Raw genomic sequence first — 12,158 nt, forward strand, 5'->3', positions numbered from 1 at the left:
GAGATTTATCTTATATGCTGTTCAAGAACCTTCAGGATTAGTGAGCTGTATCCTTGAGTGAATGATTTTCAGAAGTAGAACTGAATGACTTTGAAAATCTCCACAATTGAAAAGTATTTTAAAAATATTTTTCCTATTATAAATGTATTATAGAAAAGTACTAAATATAGTTAATGAAAAGAAGGATTCCCAATTAGCACCATGGTCTATGTCCTTTCTGATAAACACACACACAGATGCTAAATTCTTAAAAATGAAAATGAGCTCATATCAGATATACTGTTTTTTAACTTCCCTTTTCACTTAAAAGCGTTCTATTTTCTCTTACCTTGGTCCACGTCTCTTTCCGAGAGGCAAACTTACATGTTTCTGATTGGGAGACACTGAGGTTTAAAATGGCAGAGTCTAGCTTTCTTAGTTCTGAAGATTGTAAATGAAGGGTCTTATGATAGCTGTCAAGAGCCATTTGTGTAACAAGATATTATTCCAAAGTCAGGGAAAAAATCCTTTTGTCTATATGGAGTTTGATCCCTTTGTATATTTGGGATCTCATCAAAGGGGAGGTTTGAGATAGTCTTGCTTGTTTTCCACATAAAACTCAGAAAATTGCTTGATTTAAGTCACAACTCCTCTTTTCCATTTGTCATTTCTGAAACATTTTTTAGAAAGTGTTCAAAGTAACGGAGTAACAAACTGTGATGCAGTAATAATATTTCAGGTAGACAAAAATGCATCCTGATAGAAAAACAAAGACTCAGCTACAGTCAGTGACAATGGAAAACAAGAACAGGTGTTGCTTCTGGTCTCAATCAATCTGATCTTATCTAATTTAAAAAGTTAAGCAGTTTGGAATTTTGTAACTGTTCTAAGGGGACCCAGTGGAGACCTTATGTTAGTCTAAGCATGTTCTGTTGTGACAACAACATGGGCCTTTAAAGATTTTTTTTTATGTCTTTTATTTTGAAAGTTTTTCCCATATATGAAGTCTTGCCTGGTGGCCAAACCCTAGTGTCCCGTGGCTCTGTGGAAACATGGGCTCACCTCCTGCTTTGGGTATCCCACTCCCTCCGGCTTTAATTAATACAGTACAATAAGATTCCTACTCCCCAGCCAAACCACCGTCGGCTGTAATCTTGTCAGCTCTCATAAGCCAAACAGAAACACGCTTTTTCTTGTTGTTGTTCAGTCGCCTGCATCTGCTATTTAATTTCCAGAGGAGCCTAACCTTGCTGTTCTGTGTGCCCCTTTCCTCCCTTCTGTTTATTTATTTGCTTTTCATATTTTTTCCAAAGAAAACCACAGGTAGCGAACCATGTGAATCTAAAACTGCAGATTCCGATGGCTGATGCCTCAGTTTATGACAAGCTGAATACTCTACAATTGTGGCATATGGCGGATGGAGGATTTAAAAAGCTAGTCTGCCGTGGACAAAGGGGGCTTTAACCTGTAACTAGAGCGACAGTTGAGAGCGGGGCACACGTTGCAGGCTGCATTGCTTCAAAGTGTCAGGGTTGGAATGTTATGCTGTTCTTCCTCTTGTGTGCAGGAGACTGTGTCATGAATTGCAGTGTTTGGGCAATCGCCTCTGTTTAAGGACGAAAGCAAGCGTGCCAAGCGTGCTTATGTGTAAGTACCTCTACTCATGGACCACATCCATACCCACCCGTCTTTTTTTTTTTTTTAATGGCAGTAGAACATCCTTGTGTCTACAAGAAGAGACACTAAAGCATGCATTCAAATCATCACCATCACCATAACCATCACCCAAATCCTCAACCCCAAGTCCTACTGAGAGAGGTCTCTAACTTCACTCACACAGCCAGCAGCCTCCCCCAAATAAGAAGCAACAAGCCTTCTGTGCTCTTTATGTGACGGATGTTATAACAGCGTATTGCTCCTTAGAGATCTGCAACATTTCTGATACTTTAGTACTAGAGTTTGGTCTTTTCTTTCTTCTTCTTTCTTTTTTCTTCTTTCTTTCTTTCTTTCCTTCCTTTCTTCCTTTCTTTCTTTCTTCCTTCCTTCCTTCCTTTCTCTCTCTCTCTTTAATAAAAATTATATGTACTGTGATAAAGTAATGGAAAGAGACTGCATCCTTCTCTCCAGCTAGTAGAGCTATGATTGCTGAAAACCTTTAACTCCAAATTCTCTGGCTTTCATGTGAATGGAATTTCAACTTTAATGCAGCATTAATGGGGTTTTGCACTGAATTGCCTTTTGGGGTTTGATTTGCCTTTTAGAGAAGCTGGTGTTTGACTGCATGTTCAAACACGGCATGTATTCTTATGAGCGATGTGAGATTCAAATAAACACAATGAGTGCATTCATTTTGATGACCTCCCCATCACACATTCAAATAAACACAAATGTTCTCAAATGTATAAAAGCAGCTGTGTTTATGTCAGTGTGCAAAGCACCAGATATATACATTCAGATGCACTCGTCTATCTGGAACCGTGTACCTCCGCTCATCGTTAAAAATTTAGTGGAAAATCACGCACGGGGCATGTGTAATGTGTAATTTTCAACCATGTACACATCTCTAAACAAATTTCCTTCAAGCATGTTACTGACATTTGTTCTAATTGAAGATGAAGCCTGGAGAAACTTTGAAGTTTTTGAAAACAAAACAAAGCAAAATACAAGTTGCTACCAGGGTGGCACTGGCGCATCTAAAGTGTTCTGACAGCATAAGTCACCTTTCCTGATAGTCAGAGCAACCTCTCTTGCCTTTCTGTTCCTTTCCTTTCTCTCTTTTTTTCCTCTCCTCTCCTCTCCTCTATTCTAAAAGCCCAGCTCAAGAGTTAGGTTTTCCCCTTGTTTGCTTTAAATATCATAAATGTGAGACGTGACAATCTTTGCTTCAGAACCTCAGCTGGAACAGCTCAGGCATTAATGCTGGGTTAAGCTGTACCTTCTGCGTAAGAACCAACTTTGGCTTTGTGTGTCAGACTAAAACAACACTTCCATCTTGTACTCCTTCAAATAATAAGAACGTCTGCAGGTCTCCAGGAAAATCCCCAGCCTCCATTTTTGTTGGTAGACAGTAGGAAATAGAAAGGAAAATCAAACCCTAAAGTTGGTTGGGACCTACCTGTATGCCAGGGACTGTTCTAAACATCTTGAATATCTTATTTCATTCTCCACCCCCCTTCTGAGGTAGGTACTGTCACTACTACCCTCATTTTACACACAAAGGAGAGCAAAAAAGTCACTTCTTTAAGGTCGCAGAATCAGTAGGGGGGGGGAGCCACACAGGCATGTAGGTTCCAGGCCTCGTGGTTTTTAAGAGAAGCTCTAAATCCAAATATTTACAAGTAATAACTCCATTTTTAAATGTTAGCAGAAAATTCAAATTTTTAAGAAACTGTCAGCTAAACAAAATCCTGGTAGCTGGATTAAGTCCCTGGGTAGTCAGTTTGCCTCCTCTGATTTAAGGGATACTGTCTCTGGTTTTTCAGTGCTAGAAAATCTACTATTAATAACTAAGCAGATGAGTAGAAAGTAGGATTTGGAGAGAGAGCTCACATTCACATCTGAATTCTATCAATTTCCAGCTAAATGACCTTGAGCAAGTCCTTGCTATCCTCTGAGTTTCAGTTTCCTCACCTGCAAAACAGAGATAATTCCTGCCTTAGGAGAGGTTTTATTAGAATCATGCAAGCTTCATTGTAATATTTATAATAAAGCATTCGTAAACCCTAAGCATTATGTAATTGGAAACTATTGATGCTGTTTTATCACCTCCTTACATCTGAATATAAACAGAAAGACAGGCACATTTACTGAAGGTTAGGCCTTGTGCTAACACGGTGACCTGCAGAGTCTCCACCAGCAATGGCATGCCCCCCCATTTTATACAGGAGAACCCTGAAGGGCAAAGAGGTTAAGGGAATTGCCCAAGGATGCAAAATTAGTAAAAAGTTCAGCTGAAATTCACACAGGTTTGTTTGACTCCAAAACCCATGGTTGTTTTTCTCCCCCTCATTGACAGTATATAATATATTAAGCTTCTATCAGGTATGCCACTTTTAGTGGGAACCAGTTTACACATCTTGTCAACATGAGAGTTAGAGTCATGCTAGAAAAAAGCTTATGATCAGCAGCTATTGATGAAGAATGGAAGACAAGCACGATCCAGGGAGCGCAGGTGAGGACAGCGCTGGACGGAGCCCCATCTCCACCTCTGGATGCTGGGCAAAGGGACGCTAGACGCCTGAGAGGAGAAAGAGAGCTCTGACATGCCTGCCACTTGCTCTTGGGAGCAAGCCCCCCAGGTCAGGCTCTGCCCTGCTCCCTGCCCTGCATTCGGCCTGGCTGCAGAGCCTGGAGCTGCTGGACCCACGGTGGGAAGTGAGGTTAGTCGTGCTGTTTACTAGTTTACTTGCCCACAGATAAAAGCCACATTTGCACATACCAGCTTCATCAGTCTGAGAGTGATACTTGGACGTCTTCCTGCCTTGTCCTTTGTGTTATGTCTCAGCTGGTTCAGAACTCAGGCAAGGAAGAGGGGTGCTACCTCATGGTTCCCTGAAGCCCTAGCACAAGGTTGAGGGGATGGAAGAAAGAAAGAGCTTAACTCTCTTTGGCTTTGGGCAGTCCACTTTCTAGGCCACCTCTAAATGAGTGCAGTATCTCCCCTTGACTTGAGAAACTTTAGGACGGAAGAGACCCATTTCTTGAAGACAAGGCAAAGCAGCTCCCTACGCAAGCCCTGCAATCTATGGCAACATGGAGAAAATGATTCAGCTCTTCATAAAAGTCGTTTGGTTGGGGAGAGTCTCCTTTAGGATAGGAGGTTTACAATCTGGGGGCTCTTTTCATGGAGTTTAGTGACCTGTGGGGGAGAGGAAGGTCCTTTACAGCTAATTTCTGTTAAAGCTCCAGTTCTAATTCTCTTCCAGTCATTAAAGAGAAAAGAAATTTAACATGGTGGGTGTAACAAATATCCAACCCCATGGAATTACAGGATGGATGGTTTCCCCAGCAGATTCAACCATGGTAGTGATAAAAATAATCAATACAAATTAGGGACATGCTTCTGTTTTAATGCACTTAGTAACCAGATCTCTTGTCCTCAAGTAAGTCAAAAGGAGAACTGTGTCCTCCACGCTGACTCGAGTACCGTTGTGAAGGAGGTGTGTGTAGTGTGTGCATGTGTGTGTGTGTTCCCTTTTAGGGATTCTATAGCTTCCTTCATTCTTCACCTCTCTCATGTTACAGAAAGAAGGTAATTTTTCCTGGCCATTTACTAAAGCTCATTAAAGACTGGAGAGAACAAACAATGCTACTCCTCAGAGACTACCATTCAAAGTCACTCTACAATTCTCTGTTCTAATACTTGAGACAAATTAATTATTCCTTAGTGAAAAGTGTATAATTCCTATTCTTCATTTTTGGGGGATGGGGAATAATAATGGGAAGTTTCTATCTGAGTGAAAAGCTGTCTGTGCTGAAGGGAAATGAGAAAAAATGTGTGTTCTGAGAGGAGTAAAAGCAATTATTCTAATAATAATTCTAAGAATATTAATGTCTTTTTAAAGTAGATTGCCTTCAAATGAACACAGAGGTTGAAGCAATGGGAGGCTGGTTTATTTATTAATCATTCCAACTGTGCATTCTTCTAAATGAACAACTGCACCATCAACTTTGCCGGCACATATTAAATTTAGTTAAACGGCAACTTGCAAATGTCTCAAAAGTTTTGTAACCAGAGACTAATTTGTTTAACACATTCAAAAATGTTATACTGATGTAAAACCCCACATATTAAACTTCAAAGGGAAAGGCTCTTGAGAGTGCCTCATTTTAAAGACTACATGCTGGAAATGAGATGGAGACAAACCTCATTCTCTGTTCTCCGGTTTTGTTTTGTTTTTAAATACGAGGCAGTCTCGGGGCCCCGGTCCTCATCCTCAGTGCTATGTTCGGTTATCTGCAGAGCAGTAAGTATCTAACGGAGGGGACTGTAGGGCGATGGTTAAGAAAGGCCTAGTGTTTCCCTTTCATCTCTATTAATTAATCCTGGCTCCGTTTGCCCAGAGTACGTTGCTGTTGACATCACCTTTTCCTTACACTTTAAAGAGTCCCGAGAGAGATCGACTGCAGAACAAAACTGGACAAAGGGTACATTTGGTAACCATTTTATTTCTCAATTACCAACCTACACGTATGGAAAAGATTTGCACGCTATCCGATTTACACAACAATTATGCTTCAAAAGTTTAGAAATAAATAACTTTTTTCTTGGACTCATTACCAATTGTAATTGGTGTCAACTAACGAGTTTGCTCCATGGCTTGCCCTTAATTACTGATAAAAGCTAAAGTGCAACTCTAGCCAATCAGAAACTAGTTTATTCATGAGAGTATAGTATTCTTTTAAAAGCTCTGTTTGTCCTAATAAGTGGTTTTCTGTTTGGCTGAAACCTTCCATAAGCCCCCTTAACATAAGCAAAGGGCTCTTAATAACTATATACAATGAAGGAATATCATTACTGCCCTCATTCAGACAGATGAAACAAAGGGAACGTTTTATAAATTTCAAATGTATACATCACGAAGTTACCAGACCCTGAAATCCCATCCATCTGGTGGGAAATAGATTTTAGTACCCTTAAGACTGATATTGAGAATTTGTTTCCTCTTCCTATGTCTAAATTATTTTCAAAGTATCCCCAGCCTTCTGCAACAGGCAGTAAGAAATAGGAGAAACCCAACAGTCATGAGGCATGTTAAATCCTAATGGTATAAACAAGGTTTGGCTCAGTCTAAAATCCCACATGAAAAATAATAGTGTGGAAACAAGAGTGTTAGGAGATAGTATGTGGTGCAATCATGCCACCAGAGAGGCTTTGCCACAGCAAAAGCTTAATTGTAGAACCGTCATTCCAAAGACAGCCCTCTTTGTTGTTGTTGTTGGACAACAAAATAAACCTCTTCAGGATTATTGGAAATTCTGAAGATCGGTTCCCACTCTTAAAATAATTAAGATACTTTCTGCTGCAATGATCAGAAAGCCCAGTTTAAAGTGGCTAGAACAACAGGGGCACTTATTTCCTCACTTAACAAAAAATTAGAGATCAGACGTTTCTGGATTGATTAATTCTGGCACCCACCAACATCATTGAAGACACAGGTTCTTACTATCTTTCCACACACATTGTCTCAGTGTGTTGGTGTCTCCTTTCACGGTCACAAGATGGCTGAGGCAGGTCCAGGAATCTTATCTTGACATAACAAAATCTAAAGGCAGAAGAGCTGCTGCTTGTACCATAAGAAAAGTATGATGAATTTAAGTGCTATGTGTACATATTCCGTCAAGCGAAGAAACATAATTTCCATATGTCACCTTTCTAATGTGGTGCCCAGCAGCTTCCCTGATTATTGGCTACTTCTGTGTAGTCAGTATAAATGTCACTTGACACTAATTTTTCCATTTCAGGATGTACAGACTCTTACTTTATTATTTTCCCAAATAACCACCACCATTTTGCTCTAACGTACGTGCTGGTAGAAAACCCCACAGTATTCACTTTATAGTTCTCACAACTGAAGGGAAGAGGAAACTGCTTCCCATGCCACCATCTCAATATCCTCCCCTAAATCAGAGTTTTAATACTGGACATCTAGATATGGTTTGAGTCCATGAGGCTTGCAGTAGATTCAATCCATAAGGTGTTCTGTAAGTGAAAACTTCTGATCTGTTGATGTTTCTAGCAGTCAACAAAACCTGGAACTATTAATACACATTATGCTTTTGTGAATCTTTTAGATTACTGTTAAATGATGGTCATTATTATTGAGTATTTTTCAAAATATTAATTGCATATTTACACCTTTCAATAAAATTTTTAGCATTATTGTTTTGAAAAAAAAAAAAGAAAAAGAAGAAGAGATGCTGCTATTTCTTCCACCACTTGTTAAATAAAGAACAAGGAAAGCTTTCCTAGAAATACCCACGGCTAACCTCCTCTCACATCTGATTGGCCAGAATAGGAACACATGCCCACTCCTAAACCAATCACTGGTAAGGACTGCCTCAGGCTTAAACCAATCATGATTCATCTCACAGGCTGTCGTGGGTTCCAGGTTCTGGTAAAGCTCCTGGCACTTGGATACTTGAACAAAACCGAAAATTTCACTAAAGAGGAGAAAGGGAATGATGGTGAATGATGTGTTGGTAAGGTAAACAGCAGCGTCTGTCACCAAATTAAAGAGATTATTATTCCAAGGTAACCACTCAATGACTTTCAGTCAGAAGTCAATAAAGGAGAGCACGTCCTGGCATCAGAAAGGGTTTAGATGGCCAGGTGATGAGGTTGGGTGAGTGCAACCTGAGGACCGGGGCAGGCTCTGCCACTAATTTGTCAGGTGATCTCTACTGCATCCTGGACCTCTGTACACCTCACCGACTTCATTCTAAAATGTTGGGGGTGGGGGTGGGACTAGAGGTCCCTTAATACCTCTTCTCACTTCGGAATTGGATGGATTTTCACTTTACTCACTGACATCTGGTGAGTCTCCTTGTTTCTTTACTCTTCAGCTTATGCAAATGGCATGCCAAAATTCTCTCCCTACCTTTAGATATTTCTTATCTGTTAACTCTTTCTCTTCAGCCTAGATTATAAGGACCCCAAGGCCAAGATATATCTGTATGCTTTGCAATCTCTTGTATTCATTGAGTTATTACTTATTGAGGACCTACTCAGTGCTGTGCACAGTGTGAAATGCTTGGCTCTCACATAGTGGGCACTCCGTCATTATTTCCTTATCGGTTTTGCTCCAGCAGCTTTCACTGTCTTCAGACTTTCTTAAGAGAGACTGCGTAGCATAGCATCTCTAAGGTAGTGGTATTATATGTATAGTTTTTTATGAGGATATGGCCAGGTTTACTCCCACAGGGTCACAAGTTTTGTGAATAAGGCAGCACTCCTGCTTCCCAACACCACTCACTCATTTTATAAGCACAATTGCCATATATGGTAGCAGAGTGAGAAGTAAGAGAGGCTAGTTCCCATAATCCACCTTCTTCTTTGAGCCAAATGGCAATGGAATGTTTAACTTTAAGGAATGTTATAAAGACAAGTGAGAGGATTTTTACATGAGAATTGAGAAACAGAAGCTGAGGGTCCCAGAATTTTAAGGTTCACATGGAGAATTCTCTTGTAGGCGTTTTTAAACCGCCACCATCACATTTCCTTAAAAGTTGGTCAGTAATAACTTTTTAGCTTTTACACATGTGACCAAACTGTGTTTACTCTTCTGAGGTTGACAAGCAGGTGACTTTAGTATTTTAGTGAGAAAAAAACTACGCAGTTGATTCCTTTTTCACTTGGCAGCATCTTTATTTAGTTTTAGAAGTCTTTGGCATGTTGAACTTCTTGAAGATGGGAGTGATTATTTTGCTATTAAAAGTATACAAGTGCCTGACAATCAGTTCATCACAGGATCAATGGCAGCAGCGAGAAGAGCACCAGATCACGTTACTATATGTGCCAAATGTAGTACCAGCTGTAACTGTGATGAGGTTTGGAATTTTTATGTAAAAATAAAAAAGTATTATGGCAGACACTGTTCATTACTCAATGAACAGCTATTTCCCTGCACCCACTCCTCTGCTAATCAAGTCCTGATTTTTTTTTTCGGAACTGAGATCCGTTGATTCCAGGGAAGGTATTTCTTTCTTCCAGCTCAGAGGTTTAATCATGATTGGTCTAGGCTGAGCATATGACCTCATTTTAGCCAATGAGACATAAGAGGTAAGGAATTTCACTGGGCACTTCTCTTCCCAATAAAGTTATCTTGCCAAATCAATGATTTTTTCTCAGTCGTCTTAGCTGCTCAGTAGCATTTAAAGATTTTGACCAGTGTCCTACTTCGGAACATTTTCTTCTTCACACGGCCTCTGGTTTTCCTCCCACTTTATTGCCTTTTCCTTTATAGCCCTAGGCTGACTCTTCCATCTCTTCATGACCTCTAAAGTTGGGGCTCCCTACCACTCAACCATTGGTCCTTTATTTACCAAAACTTACTCTATAGGGTCTCATTCATATACCGTGTATATACTGACAACTTCCAGGTTTATTTCTACAGTTCAGACCTCTCCCATGAGCTTCAGACTTTCATATCTAAGCTACTTCTCCACTTTATCGCATGGATGTTAAATGAGGATTTCAATCTTATTATGTTTAGGTTCCCAGTGGAATCTTGATTTACCCCCAAATCCTGTTTCTTTTCCAGGTTTACCCATTTTAGAAAAGAACAACAATTCAAGCTCGTGCCAGAAAACTAGCACGAAGAAAATCATCCTTGATTTTCTTCTCTCTCTTCAGTTGCCCACACAGTGCATGGGCATACGACCTGTGCTCTTAACACTACCTCCGAAGTATATCGAGAATCTTATACTTCTCACCACTCCCACCATTCACCAGACCAACTTTATCTTTCACTGCAGTCATCTCTTTACTATTCGCTGGCTTCCACTTTTGCCTCCTATGTCACTTAGAATTTGTTCCAATTCTGCTTCTCTCTCACATAAGTTTGGAAGTAACTATTCCAACGTTGTTTTGACAACTTCATAGTGTCACCAGAGACCCATCTTTCACCAGGGCTTTTATCTCTCTCTCCATCTTCTCAGTACGGGGCTTCATGCTGGTATACCGTTTCCGTCCTCAAGGACATCTCATGGTGGAGCTTAAGCCATTAGGTCCACATTTCAGGTCTAAGGAAGGAGGAAATATGGAGGGTAAAAAAAAGGGTCCTTGGGCTTCCCTGGTGGCGCAGTGGTTGAGAGTCCGCCTGCCGATGCAGGGGACAGGGGTTCGTGCCCCAGTCCGGGAAGATCCCACATGCCGCGGAGCGGCTGGGCCCATGAGCCGTGGCCGCTGAGCCTGCGCGTCCGGAGCCTGTGCTCTGCAACGGGAGAGGCCACAACAATGAGAGGCCCGTATACCGCAAAAAAAAAAAAAAAAAAAAATGTTCCTTCTCAGATGAATCAGCTCTTTAAACACTTTCGTAGAAGTCCTATCTCCACTTCCCCTTACATATAATTTATTGGCTACACCTTAGTCACAAGGTCCTTCTCTTCCGTGCAAGGGAAGTTTGGGAAATGTAGTCTTTCAGGTGGCGATGCATGCCGCTTAAATTGGGGTTCTGTTTCTAAGAGGAAGGAGAGAATGGATCCTGGGGTAAACTTGTAGCTGTTTCTACCACAAATCCCTTTCATCAATTCTTCCCCAGTCAATTACAAAAAAAAAAAATCTGATTATGATATTACCTTGCTTAACAATTTCCAATGGCTGCCCATTGTGCTCAAATTAAAATTTAATGGCTCTGTCTTTCTCTCCAACATCATCAGTTACACATTCTGTCCCTATTATTCCATTCTAGCAACACCAGTTTATATTGAGCACGCCAAGCTTATTCCCACCGCAGGGCCTTTGCATTTGCTGTTTCTGCTGCCTGAAACGTGTTACTTCACATCTTGGCGTGACTCAGCACCTCGCTTCACTCAGGTACAGTCTTGCCCCATTTCCTGATACTACTCTCTAGAATGTTGACTTCAGAGCTATTATCATACTTCTGTAGAGCCTAGGAAACCTTACTTTTAGGATATCTACCTGAATCACATAAAATACATCCCACAATAAATAGAATTTGGTTGTGCCTATATAAGAAGTGAATTAAACTGTGTCAAGGTAGTTACCTTTGTCGACATTTACTTGGACATTTATTAATTTTAATTTTTGTGGTTTTGCTTTTGTAATTTGGAGCCACTAAACATTTTACTTCAGGTATCTAACATTTTTTCTTATAAGCTCAAAAACTTATATGCACAGAACATTGTGCCAATCGTCCATACTTAGTAAAATTTCCCTGGGTAACTGTAAATTTTACCCCAATGACCACTGAAATTGTTTGACTACAGAAACCTCATTGTTAAGCATTTTAATGAAAAGATTATTAATAAAAGTTTTATAACTGATGTTACTTCTACTATGACAGTCTAATTATCTAGCAGTGGTTTAGCGCCGGGTCCTGTAGGATGTTTAGAAGCATCCCTGGCCTTTACCAACCCATGCCAGTAGCAATCCCCACCTCCCAGTTGTGACAACCAAAAGTGTCTCCAGATATTGCCAAATGTCTACCGGGGGCAAA

This window comes from Phocoena sinus, chromosome 1 (assembly GCF_008692025.1).
Source record: "Phocoena sinus isolate mPhoSin1 chromosome 1, mPhoSin1.pri, whole genome shotgun sequence".
Taxonomy (NCBI): Eukaryota; Metazoa; Chordata; class Mammalia; order Artiodactyla; family Phocoenidae; genus Phocoena; species Phocoena sinus.